Consider the following 14,826-nt stretch of genomic DNA (forward strand, 5'->3'; position numbering starts at 1 on the left):
TCCTGAACTCATCTAATCTGTTTTGAGCCGGTCTTATCCACTTTCAAGCAGTTTGATCTGGTTTGAACTGGTCTAAACCAGTTTGATCTAGTGTGACCCAGTCTAATCCAGTTTGATCCGGTCCAAACGGGTTTGATCCGGTCTCAACCAGTATGAAGTGGTTTGATCCGGTTTGAACTGGTCTGAACTGTTTTTATCCGGTTTGAACCAGTCTGACCTGTTTTGAACCAGTCTAAACTGGATCTGGTATGATCCAGTTTGATCCGGTTTGAACCAGTCTAAACTGGATCTGGTTTGAACCGGTCTAAACAGGTTTGAAGCAGATTGATCTGGTCCAGACCCGTTTGATCTGGTTTGAGCCAGTTAGATCTGGTTTTGAACCAGTCTAAACTGGTTTGATCCAGTTTGAACCAGTGTGATCTGGTCCTATCCAGTGTGATACGGTTTAAAGCGGGCTAAGCTGATTTGATCCGATTTGATCCAGTCCAAACTGGTTTGATTCACTCTGAACCAGTTAAACCGGTTTGATCCTGTTTGAACAGGTCTAAACCAGTTTTATCTGGTTTGAAACAGTTTGATCTGGCTTTGGACCGGTCTAAACTGGTTTGATCCAGTTTGAACCTGTTTGATCTGGTCTGATACACTATGGTTCCGTTTAAACCAGTCTAAACTATTTTGATCAGATTTGATCCAGTCTAAATTTGTTGGAACCAGTCAGAACCTGTTGGATCTGGTAGTTCTGGCCTGAACCGATCTAATCCAGTTTGAGTCGATCTAATCCACTTTGAACTGGTCTAAACTGGTTGGATCCAGTTTGAACCAGTTTGATCCGATTTAAGCCTGTCTAATCCTGTTTGTACCTGTTTAAAGAGTTTGATCCGGTTTTGAACCGATTTGAACCGGTTTGAACCGCTCTAAACTGTTTGAACCAGTTTGATCCGGTTTGATCCAGTTTGAGCCCGTCTAAACAGGTTTGAACTGGTTTGAAACAGTTTGAACCAGTTTGATCCAGCCTGATCCAGTTTGATCCGGTTTGAACCAATCTAAACCGGTTTGAAGCAGTTTGAGCCAGTCTAGACAAGTTTGAACCAGTCTAACACAGTTTGCACCTGGTTTGAACCGTCCTGAACCCATCTAATCTGGTTTGAGCTGGTCTTATCCACTTTCAACCAGTTTGATCCAGTTTGAACTGTTCTAAACCAGTTTGATCTAGTCAGAACCAGTCTAATCTTGTTTGATCTGTTCCAAACTGGTTTCATCCGGTTTTGAACCAGTCTAAACTGGTTTGATCCTGTTTGAACCAGTGTTATCCGGTCTGATCCAATTTGATCGGGTTTGAACTGGGCTAAGCTGGTTTGATCCGGTTTGAGCCAGGCTCAAACAGTTTGCACTGTTCTAAACTGGTTTGATCCAGTTTGAACCAGTTTTATCCGGTCTGATCTGGTTTGAGCCAGTCTAAACCCATTTGAACCCATTTGAAACAGTTTAATCTGGTTTTGAAGCAGTTTAAATCGTTTGAACTGGTCTAAACCCTTTTAATCCAGTTTGAACCACTTTGATCCGATCTGAACCAGTTTAATCCAGTTTGATCCAGTTTGAGCCTTTCTAAACCGGTTTGAACCTGGTTTGAACCATCCTGAACCCATCTAATCTGGTTTGAGCTGGTCTTATCCACTTTCAAAGAGTTTGATCTGGTTTGAATTTATATAGCTGGTTTGATCTAGTCTGAACCAGTCTAAGACAGTTTCATCTGGTACAATCAGGTTTGATACGGTCTGATCCAGTTTGAAATGGATTGATCCTGTTTGAACTGCTCTGAACCAGTTTGATCCGTTTGAATCAGTTTGATCCAGTTTTGAACCAGTCTAAACTGGTTTGAACCAGTTTGATCCAGTCTGATCCAGTTTGATCTGGTTTAAAGCAGGCTAAGCTGTCCTGATCCAGTTTGAGCCAGACTCAACCAGTTTGAACCAGTCTAAACCAGTTTGATCTGGTTCGAATCATTTTGATCTGGTTTTGAACCGGTCTAAACCCATTTGAACCAGTCTAAACTGGTTTGATCCAGGTTGAATCAGTTTTATCTGGTCTGATCTGGTTTGAGCCACTCTAAACCAGTTTGAGCCAGTTTGAAACAGTTTAATCCAGTTTTGAGCCAGTCTAAACTGGTTTGATCTGCTCTAAAGTGGTTTGATCCAGTTTGAACCACTTTGATCCGGTCTGGTCCATTTTGATCTGCATTGAACCAGTCTACACAGGTTTGAAGCTGTTTAATCTGGTCCAGACCGGTTTGAACTGGTCTAAATCGGTTTTTTAATTTTTTTTATTTATTTATTAAAGATTTATGCCTCCTCCCTGCCACCACCTCCCATTTCCCTCTGGTTATGGCTATTACAAACAATGCTGCTATGAACATAGTTGAGCATATGCTTTTGTTGTATGATAGGGCCCCTCTTGGGTATATTCCCAAGAGTGGTATCGCTGGGTCCAGGGGTAGGTTGATCCCAAATTTCCTGAGAAACCGCCACACTGCTTTCCAGAGTGGTTGCACAAGTTTGCATTCCCACCAGCAATGGGTGAGTGTACCCCTTTCTTTACAACCTCTCCAGCAAAGGCTATCCAGGTTTGGATCGCCTTTGCCTTTTTTGAGCCGTTCTTATCTGCTTTAAAGCAGTTTGATCTAGTTTGACATGGTCTAAACCGGTTTCATCTAGTCAGAACCAGTCTAATCTGTCTTGATCTGGTCCAAACCAGTTGATCCGGTCTGAACCAGTTTGAACTGGTTTTATCCGATTTTAGCCTGTTTAAATGGTTTTGATCTGGTTTTACCCAGTTTGATACACTGTTGAACCAGTCTAAACCAGTTTGAAATGTTCTAAACTAGTTTAAAATGGTCTAAACTGGTTTGATCCAGACTGATCCAGTTTGATCCGGTCTGATCCAGTTTGATTCGTTTTGAATTCTACTAAGCTGGTTTGATCTGGTTTGAGTTGGCCTAAATCAGTTTGAATTGGTCTAAACCGTTTTGATATGTTTCAAACCAGTATGATCTGGTTTTGAACCGGCGTAAACTGTTTTGAACCAGTGCAAACTGGTTTGATCCGGTTTGAACCAGTTTGATCCAGTCTGATCTGGTTTGAGCTGATCTAAACCAGTTTGCACCAGTTTAAAACCCTTTGATCTGGTTTGAACCAGTCTATAACAGTTTGAATCGCTCTAACATGGCTTGATCCTGTTTGAACTACTATGATCCGGTCTGATCCAATTTGATATGGTTTGAACTGGTTTAAACGTGTTTGATGTATTTTGAGCCAGTCTAGAACGGTTTGAATGGGTCTAAACCGGTTTGATCCGGGTTTTAACCAGCCTGAACCAAACTGATCTGGTTTGAGGTGGTTGAATCCACTTTGAACCAGTTTGATCCTGTTTGAACTTTTCTAAACTGGTTTGACCTGGTCTGAAACGGTCGAATCCGATTTGATCCAGTCTAAACGGATTTGATTCAGTTTGATCGGGTTTGACTGGGCTAAGCTTGTTTGATCCGGTTGGAGCTGAACTAAACCAGTTTGAACTGGTCTAAAATGGTTTGATCTGGTTTGAACCAGTTTGATTTGGTTTTGAAATGGTCTAAACCTGTTTGAACCAGTCTAAACTGGTTTTATCCAGTTTGAACCAGTTTGATCCTATCTGATATGGTTTGAGCCCGTCTAAACAGGTTTGTACTGGTTTGAAACAGTTTGATCCGGTCTGATCCAGTTTGATCCAGTTTGAACCAATCTAAACCAGTTTGAAGTGGTTTGAGCCAGTCTAGACTGGTTTGAACCAGTCTAAACCGGTTTCAACCTGGTTTGCACTGTCCTGAACCCATCTAATCTGGTTTGAGCCAGTCTTATCCACTTTCAAGCAGTTTGATCTGGTTTGAACTGGTCTAAACCGGTTTAATCTAGTCTGAAACAGTCTAATACAGTTTGATTCGGTCCAAACGGGTTTGATCCGGTCTGAACCAGTTTGAAGCGGTTTGATCCAGTTTGAACTGGTCTGAACTGGCTTGATCTGGTCAGAACCGGTGTGATCTGTTAAGAACCAGTCTAAATCAGTTTGAACTGGTCTAAGCCTGTCTGATCAGGCTTGAACCAGTCAAGTCCATTTTAAACCAGTTTGTATTGGTCTAACCTGGTTTGATCCGGTTTGCACCAGTCCAAACCGGTTCGAAGTGTTCTAAACGGATTTGATCCTGACTGAACCAGTTTGATCTGCTCTGATCCAGTATAATCTGGTTTGAGCCAGTTTGATCTGGTTTGAACCGACCTGAACTGATCTAGTCTGATTTGATCTGGTTTGAGCCGGTCTAAACTGGTTTAAACCAGTATAAACTGGTTTGATCCGGTGTGAACCGGTCTGATCCAGTTTGAACCAGTCTAATCCGTTTTGAACCGGTCTAAACTGATTTGATCCATCTTGAACCAGTTTGATCCGGTCTGATCCAGTTTGGTATGGTTTGAGCCGGTCTAGACTGGATTGATCCGGGTTTGAGCTGGCATGAGCCAATCTAATCTGGTTTGAGTTGTTCTAATCCTCTTTGAAACAGTTTGATCCAGTTTGAAACAGTCTAAACTGTTTTGATCCGGATTGATCTCGTCTAAACCAGTTCGAACAACTTTTATTTAGTTTGAACCAGTGTAATCCAGTCCACCCTCATTTGAACCAGTCTAAACCGGTTTTTTCTGGTATGAATCAGTTTGATCCGTTTTTGAACTGGTAAAAACTGGTTTGATCCTTTTTGAACCAGTTTAATCCAGTCTGATTCTGTTTGATCCAGTTTGAGCTGGTCTAAACAGGTTTGAACTGGTTTTAAACAGTTTGATCTGGTTTTGAACCAGTCTAAACTGGTATGAACCGGTCTAAACTGGTTAGATCCAGTTTAAACAAGTTTGATCTGGTCTGATCCAGTTTGATCCGGTTAAAACCAGTCTTAACCGGTTTGATGCAGTGTGAGCCAGTCTAGACTGGTTTGAACTGGTGTAAACCAGATTGATCCATGTTTGATCTGGCCTGAACTGATCTACTCCGGTTTGAGCCTGTCTAATACACTTTGAACAGTTTGATCCGGTTTGAACCGGTCTAAACTGATTTGAACCAGTCTAAACTGGTTATATCCAGTTTGAACCAGTTTGATCTGGTCTGATCCGGTTTGATGCAGTTTGAGCTGGTCTAGACCCGTTTGATCCGGGTTGAACTGGACTGAATTGATCTAATCCAGTTTAAGCCAGTATCATCCCCATTGAACCAGTTTGATTGGTTTTTACCAGACTATACGGTTAGATCTGTTCTAATCCGGTTTGAAGCAGTCTAATCTGATTTGATCCAGTAAGAACCAGTTTGATCCGTTTTTAAACCAGTCTAAACTGGTTTGATCCAATTTCAACCAGTTTGATCCTGTCTGATCCAGTTTGTTCTGGTTTGAGCTGGTCTAGACCGGCAAAAAACACATCAAACTGGTTTAGACCAGTTCAAACCGGTTCAAACAGGTTTAGCCCAGCTCAATCCAGATCAGACTGGATCAAATCAGTTCAAACTGGATCAAACCAGTTTAGGCCAATTCAAACCAGTTTAGACCAGTTGAAAAACATATCGAACTTGTTCGAGCCATATCAAACTAGTTTAGACTGGTTCAAACTAGTTTAGGCTGGCTCAAACTGGATCAAACCAGCTTAGCCCAGTTCAAACCAGATCAAACTGGAGCAGACCCGATCAAACTGCTTCAAACTGGATCAAACCAGTTTAGACTGATTCAAAACCAGATCAAACTGGTTCAAACCAGTTTATTCTGGTTCAAAGCACATAAAACAGGTTTAGACTTTTTAGACCGGATCAAACCAGTTTGGACTGGATCAAACTGGATTAGTCTGGTTCAGACCAGATTAAACCAGTTTAGACCAGTTCAAACCTGATCAAACTGGTTCAAAGCGAATTAAACCGGCTCAAACCAGATTATATTGGTACAGTCCAGTTCAAACCCAGATCAAACCAGTTTAGACCGATTCAAACTGGTCTAGTCCAGCTCAAACTGCTTCAAACCAGTTTAGACCGGTTCAAACTGGTCCAGTCCAGCTCAAACTGCTTCAAACCGATTTAGACTGGTTCAAACCGGATCAAACTGAATCAGATCAGATCAAACTGGTACAAACTGGATCAAACCAGTTTAGACCATTTCAAACCCGTTTAGATGGGTTCAAAACCGATCAAACCAGTTCAAACCAGTTTAGATGGGATCAAACTGGTTCAAACTAGATCAAACCAGTTTAAAATGGTTCAAACCCATTTAGATCAGTTCAAAACTGGATCAAACTGGTTCAAACACTTTTAGACAGGTTCAAACTGAATTAGGCCGGCTAAAACCGGATCACACCAGCTTAGACCGGTTCATACCGGATCAAACTGGTTTAGACCAGTTCAAACTGAATTAGACCAGTTTAAACTGGTTCACATTGGATCAAACTGGTTTGAACCATTTTAGATGAGTTCAAAGCGGATCAAACTGCTTTAAACTGGTTCAGATGGGATAAAATTATTTTGGACCAGATCACACCAGATTAGACCACTTCTGACCACCTAAAACTGGTTTAGACCAGTTCAAACTGGATCAAGATGGTTCAAACCGAATAAGACTGGCTCCAACCAGATTAGATCAGTTCAGGCTGGTTCAAACCAGATCAAACCGGTTTAGACCTGTTGAAAGCAGTCTAGACTGGCTCAAACCCCATCAAACCGGTTTAGACCGGTTCAAACCAGATCAAACTGGTTCAAACTGAGTCAAACTGATTTATACCTGTTCAAACCGGATCAAATTGCCTCAAACTGGATCAAACCATTTGAGACTGGTTCAAACTGGATCAAGCCAGTTTAGACTGATTCAAACTGGATTAGACCAGATCTAACCAGTTTAGACCAGTTAAAACTGGATCAAAGTGGTTCAAAGCAGATTAGACCAGCTCAAACAGGATTTGATCGGTCCATGCCGGTTCAACCTGGATCAAAATGGTCTAGAACAGCTCAAACCGCATCAAACTGGATCATACCGGATCAAACTGGCTCAAACTGGATATAACCAGTTTAGACTGGTTCAAACCGGTTTTGACTGGTTCTAACCCAGATCAAACTCATTCAAACTGGATCACACCGGTTCAAATCTGTTTAGACCAGATCAAACTGGTTCAAACTGCATCAAACCAGGTTAGACCAGATCAAACCAGTTTAGACTGGTTCAAAACCTATCTGCCGCACCAGCATGGGCTGGAACCAAGTCTTGGCGCAGGGTGTCCAGGTTGAATGAATACACAGAGCATGAGGCTGAGGTGGAACAGCTTCCTTTATTTTTTTGCTGGGGCTGGCTTTATACCATGGCACCAAATGAGGAGGGGGCTGAGAAGGGACTGTAACCTGACCCTGGCAGAGATCAAGGACTGGTCACCATGCACTCAAAATTCCTTCCTTCCCCGTTCCAGGAGCAGAGGAAATTTATTATGTTTTCCTTGCAGATAAGCACTTCAAATGAGGGCAGGGATATCAACTTGGGGCTGCAGTTCTCACACCTATCAAATTAGATCAGACCTGATCAAACTGGTTCAAACTGGAACAAACCGGTTTAGACCAGTTCAAAACTGGATCAAACTGGTTCAAACCGGATCAAACTGGTTTGGACTGGATCAAACCGTATTAGACTGGTTCAGACCAGATCAAACTGGTATAGACCAGTTCAAACCAGATCAAGCTGGTTCAAAGTAGATCAAACTGGTTTAGACCAGTTCAAACCAGTCTAGGCCAGCTCAAACCACATCAAGCCAGTTTAGACTGGTTCAAACCGGATCAAACTGTATCAGACTGGATCAAACTGGATCAAACCAGTTTAGACTGGTTCAAACCGTTTTAGACCGGTTGAAAACCAGATCAAACTGTTTCAAACCATTCAAACTGGATTAGATCAGTTCAGACCAGATCATACCTGGATCAAACGGGTCTAGACTGGCTCAAACTGGATCAAACTGGATCAGACCGAAACAACATGGTTCAAACTGGATATAAAAAGTTTAGACCAGTTCAAACTGGTTTTGACCAGTTCAAAACCAGATCAAATTGGTTTGAACCAGATCAAACTGGTTTAGACCGGTTCAAACCAGATTAGATTGGTTCAGGCCTGTTCAAACCAGATGAAACCAGCATGACCAGTTAAAGCTGGTTTAGACTGGCTCAAAGTGGATCAAACCAGATTAGATCGGTTCAGGCCAGTTCTAACCGGATCAAACTAGCATGACCAGTTCAAACCAGTTTATACTGGCTTGAACCGAATCAAACTGGATTAGATCGGTTCACACCTGATTAGACAGGTTTAGACCAACTCAAACCGGATTAGACCAGTTCAAACCTGATTGGACCAGATCAAACCAGTCTAGAACAGTTAAAACCAGATCAAACTGGTTCAAATCAGATTAGATCAGCTCACACCAGATCAAACCAGCTTAGCCCAGTACAAACCGGATCAAACTGGTTCAAACCAGTTTAGGCAGGTTCAAACCTGATCAAACTGGCTCAAACCGGATCAAACCACTTTAGACCAGTTCAAATGGGATTAGACTGGTCAAACCTGATTAGACCAGTTTAGACCGGCTAAAATCAGGGTAGGCCAGTTCAAACCAGATCAAACTGGTTCAAAGCTGATTAGACTGGTTGAAACTGGATTAGATAGGTTAAGGTCAGATTAAATCGGACCCAACCGGTTTAAGCCAGTTCATACCAGTTAAGACCAGCTCATACTGGATAATAATGGTTTTGTCCGGCTCAAACCGGAGCAAACCATTTTAGACTGGTTCAAACCAGATCAAACTGAATCAGACTGGATCAAACTGCTTCAAACCAGTTTAGACTGGTTCAAACCGGTTTAGACCAGTTCGAAACTGGATCAGACTGGATCAATCAGACCAGGTCAAACTGGTTCAAACTGGATCAAACCGGTTTAGACCATTTCAACCCGGTTTAGACCTGTGCAAACCAGCTTAGATCGGTTCAAACTGGTGTAAACTGGATCAGACCGGTTTACACCTGATCAAACCAGTTGAGACTGGTTCAAACCTGTTCAAACCGGTTGAGACTAGTTTAGACTGGCTCAATCCGGATTAGATCGGTGAAGGCCTGTTCAAACCTGATCAAACCTATATGACGGGTTCAAACTGGTTTAGACTGGCTCAAACTGAAACAAACTGGATTATATCGGATCAGGCCAGTTCAAACCCAATAAAATCGGCATGACTGGTTCAAACCGGTTTATACTAGCTCAAAACGGATCAAACTGAATCAGACTGGATCGAACTGTTTCAGTCTGGATCAAACCAGTTTACAGTGGTTCAAACTGGTTTAGACTGGATCAAACCTTTTAAGACTGGTTCATAACTGGATCAAACTGGATCAAACCAGATCAAAACGGTTCAAACCGGTTTAGACCGGCTCAAACCGGATCAAACTGGATCAGACCAGATCAAACTGGTTGAAACAGGATAAAACCAGTTTAGACCAGCTCAAACTGGATCAAACCGGCTTAGACCAGTTCAAACCATTTTAGAACGGTTCAAACCAGTTTAGGCCAGCTCAAACTGGATCAAATTAGCTTAACCCAGCTCAAACTGGATCAAACTGGCTCAGACCAGATCAAACCGGTTCAAACCTGTTTAGACTGGCTCAAACCGGATCATACTGAATCAAACTGCTTCAAACTGGATAAAACCTGTTTAGACTGGTTCAAACCGGTTTAGACCAGTTCAAAACCGGATCAAACTGGATCAATCAGACCGGATCAAACTGGTTCAAACTGGATCAAACCAGCTTAGACCGGTTCAAACCGGTTTAAACTGGACTTGACCGGTTCAAGCCGGATAGACCGGTTCTTACTGGATCAAACCAGTTTAGACCGGTTCAAACCAGATCAGACCAATTCAGACCAGATCAAACTGTTAGGAATTATATTACTATTCCAATACCTTTATAGTCACTTTAATAAGGTCATACACTACCTATAGCATGTAGAGTGAAATGTCCTTCTTCAGTTTTTCCATTAACTTAAGTAGTTAACACATAGAGGAGACACAAAAGATGACTATCACTAAAGACACAGAGGTGAGTACAGTGGCAACAACCCTGTTCATCTCCAGCATTACCCAGCAGTGTTTTTCAGACAAGAACTGGAAGATAATCAAAGTAGAAAGAACACACCAGGGTCCCTTAATCTCCCATCCCTTTCAAACCAGAGTATAGAAAGGAAAAGCACAGGGGAAATATGAAAATATTATTCATTAATGTATATTACACCAGATTTCACATAAATATTGTTTTTTTCCCCTTAGCATCCTGTTTTTTCTCTGATCTTCCTAAATCATCCTTGTGACTGAGGCTCTAACAGACTCTTTGGAATTTTCCAAAACCTATGATTCTTTCTAACATGCTGGGACCCAGTCAATTGTTTTGAGTCCTGGGTGCATGATAGGATCAGGAATCCAAAGACACTGTGTAGCCCAATAAAATAAAGTCTGGGCATGAAAGCTAGAAGCAGTTAAAATGCCTCAGTGATGTTGATGTGTAGCCAACTTTTAGAATCATGAGTCTAGGCCAAGGGCAAACCATCAGCCAGCTTAATGAATTCATTTTGGTTATCTCATCCATATTTCTGATTTCAGGCAAGATGCTACTTAAACCATAATAGACAAACAATAGATGATTCTCTTATTTGGCACGGCTTCTTTCATCTCTTAGTCTTAAAACTCAACTATAGCAACATACATGTAAGTAACATTATACTTATTGAATATATAATGCATGCATATATATGCATGCTATAACAATCAATGAAGAAAAGAGGTCATGAATTTGAAAGAGAATAGGGAGAGGTAAATGGGAGGATTTGGAAGGAAGAAGGAAGAGGGAAATGTTGTAATTATAGAATATGGCATTTTAAATGTTTTAATAACTGAGGACTTTTCATGACAATGAGACACTCTGCTCCTGGCAGCACCAATCTACTTCAAGAAGAAGATGGGCATCGAAGAGGATCCTTATGGAGTTTGATAGCCATTTGGGCAAGAAACTGTTCTTGCCTGGACTATTGCATAAACTGGACACAGAGAACCCGCAGAGAGAGGACTGCTAAACTTGCCTAAAGGTGAGATGGTCTTTCAGGGTTCCTGATTCATGAAAGAGTCTGCAAGACATTCTTCAGGACAAGCAGATAGTGACTGCCTTTGAAATTTCCTGCTTTGTGGAAATGTCTGCTGGAAACTATGGGCTTGTAGGCCAAAGATGGATGCCCCAACAGTACAGAGGAACTTTGGGTGACTGTACAGGCAGCAAGATGTCTCTGTCATTTCTAGAGTTTTAAAAGTTGCTTACTTTTTGTTTGCTTAGGTAATATTGTATCTTTCTGGAGTCTTTGATGGAGTTAAGAATAGTTAGTTATAGTCATAGTTTTCCTTAGTTATGGTAAAGATTATTGTAATTTTTACTTGATAACTGTTTTGTTATATGTAATTTTGCTATGTTAAAGTTAAAGCCTTCCTTTTCTTGTTTAAACAGAAAAAGGGGAAGTGATGTGGGAGTGTCATATATCAATCTGTTGATTTCATTGGTTAAGCAATAAAGAAACTGCTTGGCCCTCATAGGTTAGAACATAGGTGGGTGGAGTAAACAGAACAGAATGCTGGGAGGAAGAGGAAGTGAGCTCAGACTCGACAGCTCTGCTCTCTGGAGCAGAGACACCATGCTCCGCTCTCCCGGGCAGACGCACACGATGAAGCTAGCCACCAGGTCAGACATGCTGAATCTTTCCCAGTAAGACCAGAGCTACACAGTTTATTAGAGATGGGTTGATCGGGATATCAGAATTAGCCAGTAAGGGCTAGAGCTAATGGGCCAAGCAGAATGGGCCAAGCAGTGTTTAAAAGAATACAGTTTGTGTGTTGTTATTTTGGGGCATAAATTAACCAGGCTGCCAGGGTGCTGGGGATGCAGCCCCGCTGCTCCTATTACAACACATGTGACAGCAGTCAACCAAAGCTCACACCAGATAAAAGTGGTTTCGACCAGATCAAACTGGTTTAGACCGGTTCAAACCAGTTGAGACCAGATCAAACCGGTTTAGACTGCCTCAAACAAGTTTACATTGGATCAAACCGGTTCATACTGGATCAAATGTGTTTAGACCAGATCAAAACGGTTCAGATCGGATCAAAACGGTTCAGACCAGATCAAACTAGTTCAAAGCGGATTAGACCAGCTCAAACCGGATTAGATCGGTTCAGGCCAGATCAAACCGGTTTAGACCAGCTCAAACTGGATCAAACCGGTTTAGACCAGCTCAAACTGGATCAAACCCGTTTAGACCGGTTCAAACCGGATCGAACTGGAACAGAACGGATCAAACTGGTTCAAACCTGATCAAACCAGCTTGGACCAGTTCAAACCAGTTCAAACTGGCTCTGACCAAACCAAACCAGTTTAGACCGGTCAAACCTGAACAAACTAGTTCAAACCAGATCAAACCAGTTTAGACCGGTTCAAACCAGATTAGACTGGTTCAAACCAGTTCAAAGTGGATCAAACTGGTTTGAACCGGTTTAGACCAGATCGAACTGGTGCAAACTGGATCAAAGCGTATTAGACCACCTCAAACCGGATTAGACCAGTTCAGGCCGGTTCAAACTAGTTTAGGCCAGTTCAAACCAGTTAAGATAGGTTCAAAATGGATCACCCGTTTAGACCCATTCAAGCCGGATCAAACTGGATCAGACTGGATCAAACCGGTTTTGACCGGTTCAAATCGGATCAAACCAGTTCAAACTGGATCAAACCGGTTTAGACCCATTCAAATGGGATTAGACCGGGGGACTGACTGTCACATTGAGTGAAGTGTGAGAAAGAGACCTCAAAGCCTATCCCCAAAAGTGACACACTTAGCCCAACAAGGCCACACCTCCTAACAGTGCCACTCCCTTTGGGAGGCATTTTCTCTCAAACCTCTACACCTTCCAAAGTTCCAGGATGGGAATTTTGGACTAAACCAAAGCAAGCTGAATTCCCTACATGGACTATAGTGAACACTGTTTCTCCATCTCCAGCACAAGGACCATTTATTGCTATGGCTCCCAATGCTCAGGCAACCTCATCTCTACAGACTTTCCACTTGTCGCCCAATGATGTTTTAGGAAATGAACAGTTTTTGTTGACCCCTTGCAATGTAATGCAAATGACCTCTAGTCCAGATGCTAATAGCCATCACTGTCGTCTGAAGCTTTTTGACGATACTATTTGCTCTTCCAATTTCTGTAGTTATTCCAATCTTCTGAGTTAAGAATTAATAAGAATTAAGAGTTAATAAGAATTACCCATTAAGCCATTCCATGTCTTCTCTAAAGTACATCTCCAAGTTCTTCTATATTATTTTTATAAACTAGATATGAAGAGTTAACCACATTACAATGTTTAGTTACAACAATGTACCCACTCCTCTGGTACCAATTTTCCATGAGCCGGTTCATCCATGAAGCTGAGCACCCAACAGGAACAATTTTAAAGATGACATATTTATTCTGCCAAATGAAGTCATAGGTTTCAGCCCATCATGGCAAATGCATCTGTGGCAAGTCAGCTTAAATTCCAGAGGGCAAGAACAAAGATAGTGAGCCAGGCAGTGGTGGTGCACACCTTTAATCCCAGCATTTGGGAGGCAGAGGCAGGCGGATCTCTGTGAGTTCGAAGCCAATGTGATCTACAACAGCTTGTTCCAAGACGGGCACAAAAGCTATACAGAGAAACCCTGTCTCGAAAAACAAAAACAAACAAAAAAACAAACTAAACCAAACAAAGAGAACAAATAGAGTACTCATTAAGGCAAATTGTCTCTTTTTATTCCTTTATTCTATCCAGAGCCCCCACCTATAGGATGGAACTAACTGTCATCATAGTTGTCTCCTCTACAGAAATTTCCTTCATAATATATTTATAATGTGCTATTTACCTCTTAAATACTTCTAAATTAGTAAAGTTGAAGATAGTCATTAACTATCACAGGTAGTTTGGGTGTAGATTTAGGGGGAAGCCAGTCTATTACATAATGAACTAAGGGGTGTATTTAGGCCATGTCACTTAAATTTAAATGGAGTTAGACTAAAATGATTCTTTATTACTAAACATTTACATGGAGATGGGAAGTAAATACTTTCAAAAACATTTTTTTTCAAAGGATACTTTGGAACAGATGAACAGAATGTATACCTGGCTGGTCTGGAACTCACTTTGTAGATCAGGCCAGACTTGAATTCACAGAGACCAACCAGCCTTTGCTTCTGGGGTGTTGGGTTTAAAGTTACATATCTCTGTGCCTCGATCTTGGAAATATTTGAAAAGAGTTTTGATTATACATCACTGAAAGTAGAGGTAAAAAAAATAATGGGGATAAAATATATGAAATAAATTAATATTCAAGAGTCTGGACTACGTCTTTGATCTGACTATTCCATGGCAATTTTAATACATGCAAATAATGCTTAAAAGAATTTTGGTAGTGTTTCCTGTCATTATCATCTCATACTTTTATTAAGTGTTAAATATTGGTATTTTCTTATATAGATTATATCAAATTTATGCTAAAATTTAATACATATATGAATATGCATACATCATTTTCCTACAATTATTTTATTTCAGAATAGCAGTACATGTATTTTTCTAGAATTTTATTCTCATATGTTTCCTTTTCTTGAATTTAAAATAACCTCATATGAACATGCTTTA

General features: G+C 41.2%; 1 pseudogene; it reads right to left on the reverse strand.

Moving 5' to 3' along the window:
* Positions 1 to 426: 426 nt before the first annotated feature.
* The window catches only part of LOC121437603, a 33,870-nt pseudogene continuing 19,470 nt past the window's right edge, over positions 427 to 14,826 (reverse strand).

This window comes from Microtus oregoni, unplaced genomic scaffold (genome assembly GCF_018167655.1).
Source record: "Microtus oregoni isolate MIOR12 unplaced genomic scaffold, Mior012 000053F_ref0000044, whole genome shotgun sequence".
NCBI lineage: Eukaryota > Metazoa > Chordata > Mammalia > Rodentia > Cricetidae > Microtus > Microtus oregoni.